At 46.3% G+C, this 9,635-nt stretch overlaps 1 non-coding gene across 1 annotated transcript; it reads left to right on the top strand.

Moving 5' to 3' along the window:
* The first annotated feature begins 248 nt into the window (after positions 1-248).
* Positions 249-355, top strand: LOC147348086 (U6 spliceosomal RNA). Its single transcript, XR_015152021.1, has one exon. It is a non-coding gene; the product is annotated as a U6 spliceosomal RNA (small nuclear RNA).
* Positions 356-9,635: the final 9,280 nt, after the last annotated feature.

The following is a 9,635-nucleotide window of genomic DNA, read 5'->3' as shown; positions in this document are numbered from 1 at the left end:
TTCAAGGCAAGACTGACCTCTTAAATCTGTAAGGCCCAAGGATACTGGGAGATGGGGATAGAGAATGTCCAGGGAAGGAATTTTCTTCCAGATGATGTGGAAAGGCGGGAGCTGGGTGATCAAAGAAAAGAAGAGAGACGACTGGTTTGTATCCCAAGTTGGGTGAGTGGGACGTACCAGTTGTGTTAAGATCCCTCTGGGAAGAGGGGACACCTTTTATGGGTGAGGTTTTAAAAATGTGCACTTTTGTGCTTGCTTTCGCAGCACATATACTAAAATTGGAGCAATACAGAGAAGATTAGCATGGGCCCTGTGCAACAATGACACGCAGATTCGTGAAGTCGTCCATATTTTTTGATATATGGCAGAAATCAACACAATATTGTAAAGCAATTATCCTCCAATTAAAAATAAATGAATTTATTTTGAAAAATCTGCACTTCTGACACCATAAAACTCCTAGAAGAGCTCATAGGCAAAACATTCTCTGACATAAAACATACCAATGTTTTCTTAGGTCAGTCTCCCAAGGCAATAGAAATAAAAACACAAATAAACAAATGGGACCTAAGCAAACTTACAAGCTTTTGCACAGCAAAGGAAACCATAAACAAAACAAAAAGACAACCTAAGGAATGAGAGAAAATATTTGCAAAGTGACCGACAAGGGCTTAGTTTCCAAAATAAATAAGCAGCTCATACAACTGAACAACAACAAAAACTCAATTGAAAAATGAGCAGAAGACCTGAATAGACATTTCTTCAAAGAAAACATACAGATGGCCAAAAGCACATGAAAAGATGTTCAATGTTGCTAATTATTAGAGAAATGCAGATAAAAACTAGAATGAGGAGCTACCTCACAGTGGTCAGAATGGCCATCATCAAGAAGTCTACAAACAATGATAAAAGATGGAGAGCATATGGAGAAAAGGGAACTCTCTTACACTGTTGGCTGGAGTATACCTTGGTATAGCCACTATGGAAAACAGTATGGAGTTTCCTCAAAAAACTAAAAGTAGAATTACCATATGATCCAGCAATCCCACTCCTGTGCATACATCCAGACAAAAGCAAAATTCCAAAAAGATACATGTACCTTTGTGTTCACTGCAGTACTATTTACAACAGCCAAGACATGGCAACAACTAAGCGTCCACCGACAGAGGAATGAATAAAGAATATGCTGTACATACATACAATAGAATATTACTGAGCCATAAAAAGAATGAAATAATGGCCTTTGCAGCAACCTGGATGGAACTAGAGATTATCATACTAAGTAAAGTTAAGTCAGAAAGAGAAAGACAAATGCCAGATGCTATTACTTGTATGTACAATCTGAAATATCACACAAATGAACTTCTCTACAAAACAGACTCACAGACATAGAGAGTAGACTTATTGTTGCCAAGGGATGGACTGGGAATTTGAGATCACCAGATGCAAATTAGGATCGATAAACAACAAGATCCTACTGTATAGCACAGGGAACCATAATGGAGAAGAATGTGAAAAAGAATGTGTGCGCTGTGCTCAGTCACTTCAGTCGTGTCTGACTCTTTGCGACGCTGTGGACTGTAACCCCCCAGGCTCCTCTGTCCATGGGATTCTCCAGGCAATGATACTGGAGTGGGTTGCCATGCCCTCCTCCAGGGGATCTTCCTGACTCAGGGACTGAACCCACGTGTCCTGCATCTCCTGCATTGCAGGTGGATTCTTTATCCACTGAGCCACCTGGGAAGCTCATATATATGTATAACTGAGTCACTTTGCTGTACAGCAGAAATTAACACATTATAAATCACCTATGCTTCAATAAAAGAGAAAAAAATCTGCATTTATGGATCTTGGTTCAAATTATGACTCATCATACATCCAAAGGCACAGGTTTTTACCAGTGTGCACTCATCAACAGGCAAAGATTCTTGTGCAGGCACTGTGGTGGGCACAGAGAAGTCCTGGCCCCCAGTGACTTATTAATGAAGGAAGAGAGACCTGAATCATTCTGTCAACTCTGCCCCAGATCCGAGTCAGCCGTCTTCAGGGAGAAAACCCTCTGACTTAGGGTGAGTTTCTCAGAAGCAGGCTCAGAGACAGGGATCGTGGGAAATGGATTTATTTGGGTGGTGCTCCCAGAGGGAGAGGGCTGAGGGAGCAGGGCTGTGAACCCAGGCACAGCTCTGCAAGATCACACCTCAGAGTTTATGGGCTTTCCTCGTTCCCAGTCAGTCAGTCCTTGGCTAAGGGACTCCTGGGAGGTCAGAAACTTCCAGGCACGCAGAGCTTTTTGCTCTTGTGGGCAGAGGGCTGTGGCAGCCCGTAGACTGTCCTCCCAAGTGAGTGGTGGGTGTGGACCTGGAGGAACCCACTGCTGGGGGAGGCATGCACAGAAAGGGTCGAAGGACCGCCTCTGGGGGTGGGTAGAGCTCTGTCTACCGTCCCTCTTCAGGCTGAACAGCTCCCATACCTCACGTTGACTCTTCCCCCAGAACTGTTTTAAGATCTGATTCAGTGGAGGGGGGTGACACGGGTCAGAATCACCCAGGCTGAGGGTGACTCCTTAATCCCCCAGCTTTGTGACCTTGAGCAAATGACTCTGACCTTCACTTTCCTCCTTGGCAAGAGGGGAACAGTAATTCCTGCCTCCCAGGGTGGCTGTAGAGATAAACGAGGCAGAGCCTGCTAAGCACCTGCCCCCTGCTTGGCGGGCAGCAGGAACCTGGGAGATGCCAACTTCCTGCCATCCCTTCCCCTCCCTCCTTTGGTGAAGAACCTATTTCCCGGTGAGTGCCAGGTCTGCTGAAAAGTCCCAGCAACCTGCTCGTTTTATGTACCGCTCTGTGGAAGGTAACAATTTAGATGGCAAATTGCACTGCCAGACTCAGGGAGTTGGTGTATTAATTCCTGACTATTTACTGTGACAGGTTTAAAGCGCAATATGTCAGGGAGCGCTGGGGCTCCCGCTCCACGGCACATGGAATTGCAAAGCCAGACAAACTTCCTGCTTCCTGGGAGCATCAAGCATCTCAGAGTGCTGCAAGTCTCCTCTGCTCAGGGGGCTGGGAGCGCCCAAGCGGGCAGATTTCATCCCGGTTCCTCTCCCAGCCACTCCCAGGCTTATGGGTGCAGCGGTGGGAGAAACCATACTTTCTTTCTTGGAGGGGCACAGACAAGCCCCTCCCCAACCTGGGCAGCTCTGTAGAGTTTGGGTGTGGAGTGAAAGTGCCACCTAGGTAGCTCTGTTTGGTGCCTGTCTCAGTCAGGCCATGGAGGCACTGGTGGCCTGGGAGAAGGCACTAATGGGGTTCCCCCTCTCTCCCTCCGTGCTGACCTCAAGCAAACATCTGTGTTAGCTGGCGCTGGCCCCATTCTGCAGGTCAGAACACTGAGGCTTAAGCAACCTCTCACAGCCCACGAGAGGCAGAATCCAGCACTGAGCTGCTATCTTCCTGGCTTCCTTTCTGGGAGACCCCAGGTCACCCTGCAAGTCCTGCCTCCCTGCACTGCTGCCCCCAGGCCTATACGTGAGGGTCCTTCCTACATCACATAGGTTTCCTAAAGAGACAGAGGAGGGACTTCCCTGGTGGTCCAGTGGTTAAGAACTCGCCTTGCAATGCAGGGGACATGGGTTCGATCCCTGGTTAGGGAAGTAAGATCCCACACGCCACAGGGTGACTATGTTCACACGCTTCAGTGAAGATCCCATGTGCCTCAACTAAGACCTGATGTAGCCAAAAACATAAATAAATGTTAAAATAAAATAAAGAGATTGAGGAGCTCCATGTGTGCCTCCTGCTTCCACCCTCCTGATGCTGCCTTTTTCTGTCCTCTGCCCGCTCCCCCACAGGGGGAAAAAAAATCATTATAGAGTAATTTGATGAATGCCTTTTACTCCTTGGGCATGAGCTTGGAGCGTCAGCCTTTACCTTGAGCAGCGTATTAAAGCATTTCTTCCCAACACATTACTTAATAATGAAGGGGAGAACATTCTCGTCACCAGAATTTCTCATTATGCTTAAAAGCACGCTCACACCTTGGAGTCGTGGGGAAGTGACTGTGTAGGAGAGTACCGGGCACCTAGTCAATCCACAGTTGCTGTTCATGACTATCGACTCTGTAGGGAGAGAGGGGTGCTATTTGGTGTCTTCGCTGACTTGGAGGATATACTTCATGATAAACTGGGACTCACTTGTGGAAATGTAACAGCACACAAAGGTTCTCTCTGTCCAAAGAGGAGTAGTTTGGGAAACACCCACGAGAACTTTCTGCCATTATAGGAGATTTCTCTAACATGCACTATCTGACACAGCAGCCACCGGACACATGTGGCTGCTAAGCTCTTGATGCGTGATGAGTACAGACAAGAATCTGCATTTGTAACCCTAGTTTAGATAAGGACCTTAAGTTTAGATAGGCACGCGTGGCAGGTGGCTACTGATTCACAGAGTACAGAGGTAGTCTCCTTTTGTTGTGACTTATGGGTGGGCTTCCCTGGTGGCTCAGACGGCAAAGAATCTGCCTGCAATGTGGCAGATGGGAATGGAGAGAGGAATGGCTATTCACTCCATGCCTGGAGAATCCCATGGACAGAGGAGCCCGGTGGGCTACAGTCACTGGGGTTGAAAGAGTCAGACACGACTGAATGACTTCCACAGCACACATGGGTAGTGCATGTGAATAACCATGAAGAGCACACATGAATGCTCTGCAGTGAGTTACTGCTAGAACATACATCTTAGTGAAGTTAAGAAACACAGCGGGGAGAGGGGGTTCGTGAAGATATTGTGGATCATTCCTTGGAGGTGACGTGCCTAAGACACAAATACTCCTAAGTGGCTCCTGCCTTCCAAATTAAGGAAGGATTTCTGCCTGAAGGACCATGATGATCACCTCTGTTTAAGTGAAGCTGGTGATCTCAGCCTCAAACCGAAACAGGAAATGAAGGCATTTTGGCCCCATGGAATCCAAATGGGCAAGTCTCCACTGATGTTCCTGGCTGCTTTCCAGGGATGAATTATTTCAAGAGAGGCAAGTATCCTGGGGTAGATGGAATAGGCCAACTCCTATCTCTTTTCTTGAAGCTTCTGTGTCAAACCCTATTAAAATATGAAGAGGACCTTTCTGCCAGAAGGCCAGATGTCTACCCTAAAATAAACCTGCAAGGGGAGCCTTTCAGAAATGTGAATAGCCAGTGACACTTTTAGACGCAAGCTCTCAGAATGTGGTGTGTTTGATAACACAGGGACAGATGACTCAGAAGAGTGACCTGCATCGTCGAAACTGCAGGTGCTGTGAACACTGTCCTTTATCATGTGGTCAGAGAGGGTGGACCAACTGGCCCAGGGAGTGATCCCGCAGAAGAGAGTCAGGAGGTGCAGGGAGGGGAGGGGGTGGAGTGCGATGGGAAGCAGGGACTGAGGGCTGCACAAGGACAGCAGAGACCAGTCAAGGCCAGGGTACCCGAGGGCGACCCAACCCAGCCAGTTATATTTTCCAATTCTCCCAGTCTCTTGAAAGAACAACTACCCTCTATGCTAAGAGGAGGTTGCCCCTGTGGATCATTTAGGGAAATTGTGACAGTTACAGTCTCCTTGGGAAGGGATTACAAGTACAAACTCAACCTTGTATGTAGGAACACAAGAATCAGGGCCAATGGAAGGCTTGATTTCAGAGCAGTCAGAGACAGTCCGCTGCATTCCAGGTACCATCACTCCAGATCATTTCCTGGATCACTTGTCCTTGAGTCACTTAGCACACAGCATTCTGTGCCTCACCTTCCAAAAATATCTACTGTCATCTAGATTTCTAAAAACTTCCTCTTATTCATTACATTACCTACAGATTTAAGAATCCTCCCCATATGGTCACAGGACTTGACTCAAGAGCCTCGAGGAAAGGAGGTAGGAAGGGGTGTGAGAGATAAGGACGAGAGAGGCGTGGCTGTCTTCCGGTTGCTCCTGCTAGAGTAAGGGAGATGGGATGGCAACCAACAATTATAACATCATGCAGTGAAGGTTTAAACAAAACTAACACGGTGTATCCTGGAGCTCAAAGGAAAGGATGACTAACTGGGGAGCAGGAAGCAGAAGGTGAGATAAGAGAAGAGAGCTACAGAGGTGTAGCAGCTTAGTAGGTCTTGAAAATAAGTAGTAGGCCAGAAAAAGGCAAGGCGGCCTTTCTGGTGAGGGTGCAGAGGGTGCGGAGGGCGCAGGCACAGAGATGGCGGCTAAACGGAGTACTGTGGCCTGCGGTGGGGGGTGCAGTCCTCATGAGCCGAGGCTGGGGAAGGAGACGCAGTGGACCAGACAGGGCTCTGGGTGGGAAGTGGGGGGACCACAGCCTGATCTCCCAGTTACTGGGAAACAGCAGAGGTCTTTGAACAGGAAATTTTATGGTTTTGTTTTTGGGGACTGGAACTGGGTATTCTTCCTTCTTTACCTGCCCGTGGTTATAAGTGTAAGTTACAGTGAAAGTAAGACCCGTGTATCACTCCCATAATTTCATATCCCCCTTCCACCTGCTGAAGGGAAAGACCCCACCCCAAATGTAAGTTGGTACAGCCTCTAGGGAAAACAGTTCCTCATAAAACTAAAAACAAAGTAACCATATGATCCAGCTATCCCACCGCTGGGCACATACCCAGGCAAAACTATAATTCAAAAAGATACAGGCACTCCTATGTTCATGGCAGCACTGTCCACAAAGCCAAGATGTGGAAGCCACGTAAATGTCCATTGGCAAATTAATGGATAAAGAGGATGTGGTAACATACATACTTTGGAAAACTACTCAGCTGTAGAAAAGAATGAAATAATGCCATTTGCAGCAACATGGATGCAACTAGAGATGATCGCAGTAAGTGCAGTAAGTCAGAGAGAGAAAGACAAATAAATACCAAATGCTATCACTTTTATGGGGAATGTAAAATATAACACAAATGGCCTGTCTATGAAACAGAAAGAGATTCACATACATAGAGAACAGACTTGCGGGTGCCAAGGGGGAGGAGTTGGGGGAGGGATGGAGTGGGAGGTTGGGGGTGGCAGATGTTAAGTTTTTATACATAGAATGGATAAACAACAAAGTCCTACTATACTATATGTAATATCCTTTGATATAACAGAACATTGTAAAGTAATTATATTCCAATAAGAAATACCCTATGATAAACCATAGTGGAAGAGAATATTTTTTTTAAAATGTACATGTACGTATAACTGAATCACTTTCCTGTAGAGTAGAAATTAACACAACATTGTAAATCAGCTATACTCCAATAAAAATATTAAAACTGAAGGTCTTAATTTTTTAAAAGAAGTTTAAGGAGTTCCCTGGTGGTCCAGTCGCTAAGACTCCATGCTCCCGATGCAGGGGGCCTGGGTTCGATCCCTGGCCAGGGAACTAGATCCCACCTGCTGCAACCAAGACCTGATGCAAGCAAATAAATAAATATTAAAAAAGAAAGAAGTTTAATGTTCACAGCCAAACTTCTCTTTCAGTTTCAGAGCCCCCCCCCCCCCGCCCCCGCTTTCTTCTCAGAGCATGGGACTAGATTTGAGACTATTAACCAAAAACTTTGCTGGGCTGAAACATTGCGGGAAGCTTGTTTCGCCTCCCCTGAAGCAGGCAGATCATCAGTGGGACTTAATGGTTGTGCTTAAGTGAATTCTCCACAACTCAGAAATACTTTAGAAGGCAAACTGAATTCTGGAGGCTTGTCTATCCTGAAAGCTGTGCTCTTCCTCTGGAGTGTCAGTAATTCTGTGGAGGAAGGCAGGGAAGTAGTGATGTGGGCAGTTCCCCGAAGGGAACCCAAGTAGTGCAAAGCCCCGTTCTGCCAGTTGCAGTGGGACCTTGGCCCAGTTACTCAGTTGGCTCTGCCTCAGTTTTCTCATCTGTTAAATGGGGATCATAGCAGTATCTCCTACATAGAACTGTTGTGAAGATTAAATGGGTGGGTGGACTTTAAGGCTCAGGCAATGGTGATACATGATTACTTTCTGCTTCGGTTAACAGGTAGAATGGAAGGTTGGATGGTAAAACAGCAGTGTTGTAGAAAACCATTAAACTAGTAGGAATTTCAGGTGGCTCAAGCTATGGGACACCACTTTGCTTTTCAGATGAGCATGATTGCAGGAGGTCAGAGAGTATTTTTCTGTGGAGAAGATTCAGACAAATGCTGACAGCTATTTGTATGGCTGCTGCTGCTGAGAAAGTCACTCAATCGTGTCCGACTCTTTGTGACCCCATGGACGATACAGTCCACGGAATTCTCCAGGCCAGAATACTGGAGTGGGTAGCCTTTTCCTTCTCCAGGGGATCTTTGACCAGGGATCAAATCCAGGTCTCTTGCATTGCAGGCAGATTCTTTACCAGTTGAGCCACCAGGGAAGTCAATGTAGCTTTGCCCAGAGTCAAGGCAACAGATGATCTGACCTGGATGAGTGTTGTCTCTGTGAGACAATGTGGCTCTCATTGCGGGCTGTGGAGGAGTCTGGAAAAGTGAGCTATTAAAGAAGACAAGTTGTAAAAGGCAGACAGGACGCCCCTTTGGCTCTTACACTATGGTCGAACTGAGAGCAAGGTGCCTGCGGGCTCGGAGACTAATTAAATGACTGCTACCAGCTCTCCTCTGGTGGCAGAAGGTTACTCAGCTGCTAACTCAGGAAGGCTGGGTCTTTCCCACCCTGGCCTTCAAGCCTGGGGCTGCTGCTCAGTGTTTAGCCAGGAAGGCAGGAAGCATCCTCGTGAAGTCCATGTCTCCAGCAAGTCTCCTTGGTCACAGGCAGGAAATGCAGAACAACCACAGGAACCCCAAGCGGGCATCCACACTCAGCATCCCAGTTGTTCTCTGCCCTAGACCCAGTAGGTAAGACTGGCCAAGCGCTCACTGTGGCCGGGCTGGACGGTGCTCTGGACAGAAGACTGCCTCTCCAAGTTCTTCAGTGACGCCTGGCTCTAGTGGATTCCACGGGACAGGAGTAGTTGGCTGGCCACCAAGAGAAGTGTCTTCCCTCCACTTTTATGTAAAAGTGATTTCCTTTCATCAAAAGCTTATTAGTATCAAATTATAGTAATTAAAGTCAGCTTTAGTGAAAGAATAAAATCCTCTTTCCATCAACACAATTATTTTTGCATATTCTCCTTCAGTCTTAGCCATGCTGTTCATATAGTTTCAAAGATCTGCAACCAGTAGTCTGCAACTTGTAGTTTGGTTTTTACTTGACATTGTCATGAGCGTCATTAGTGTGGCTCTATGATTTCATAATTAATTTTTAGAGCTTTACGACAGATATTCCACCGAGTTACTAGACCATCATTTATTTAGTCATTCCCTCTTAATGAGCACTTGGATCATTTTCAGTGTTTGGCTATGATGGTGACTGCTGTGTGAATGTCTTTGTATTTATAGTTAGTTTCTTCTATTAAATTCTTCTTTAGATAAAATACAGGAGATGCATCTACTGGAATGAAAGGTATACACTTTTTTTTTTCTTCTTGATACATATCATCTTCCAAAAGGATTGAACTAATTTATGTCACCAGCCGTATGTGATGGTACCACTTCCTTTCCGATTTCTCTCACACTGGCGACTGCAATACAAATTTGTGTTATTCATTTTTACAGCACC

This window comes from Bos grunniens, chromosome 22 (assembly GCF_055505025.1).
Source record: "Bos grunniens cultivar Pamir isolate PY7600 chromosome 22, Bosgru_T2T1.0, whole genome shotgun sequence".
Classification (NCBI taxonomy): Eukaryota; Metazoa; Chordata; class Mammalia; order Artiodactyla; family Bovidae; genus Bos; species Bos grunniens.
Note: the sequence above shows the minus strand (reverse complement) of the source record. Positions and strands in the feature narration are given on the sequence as shown.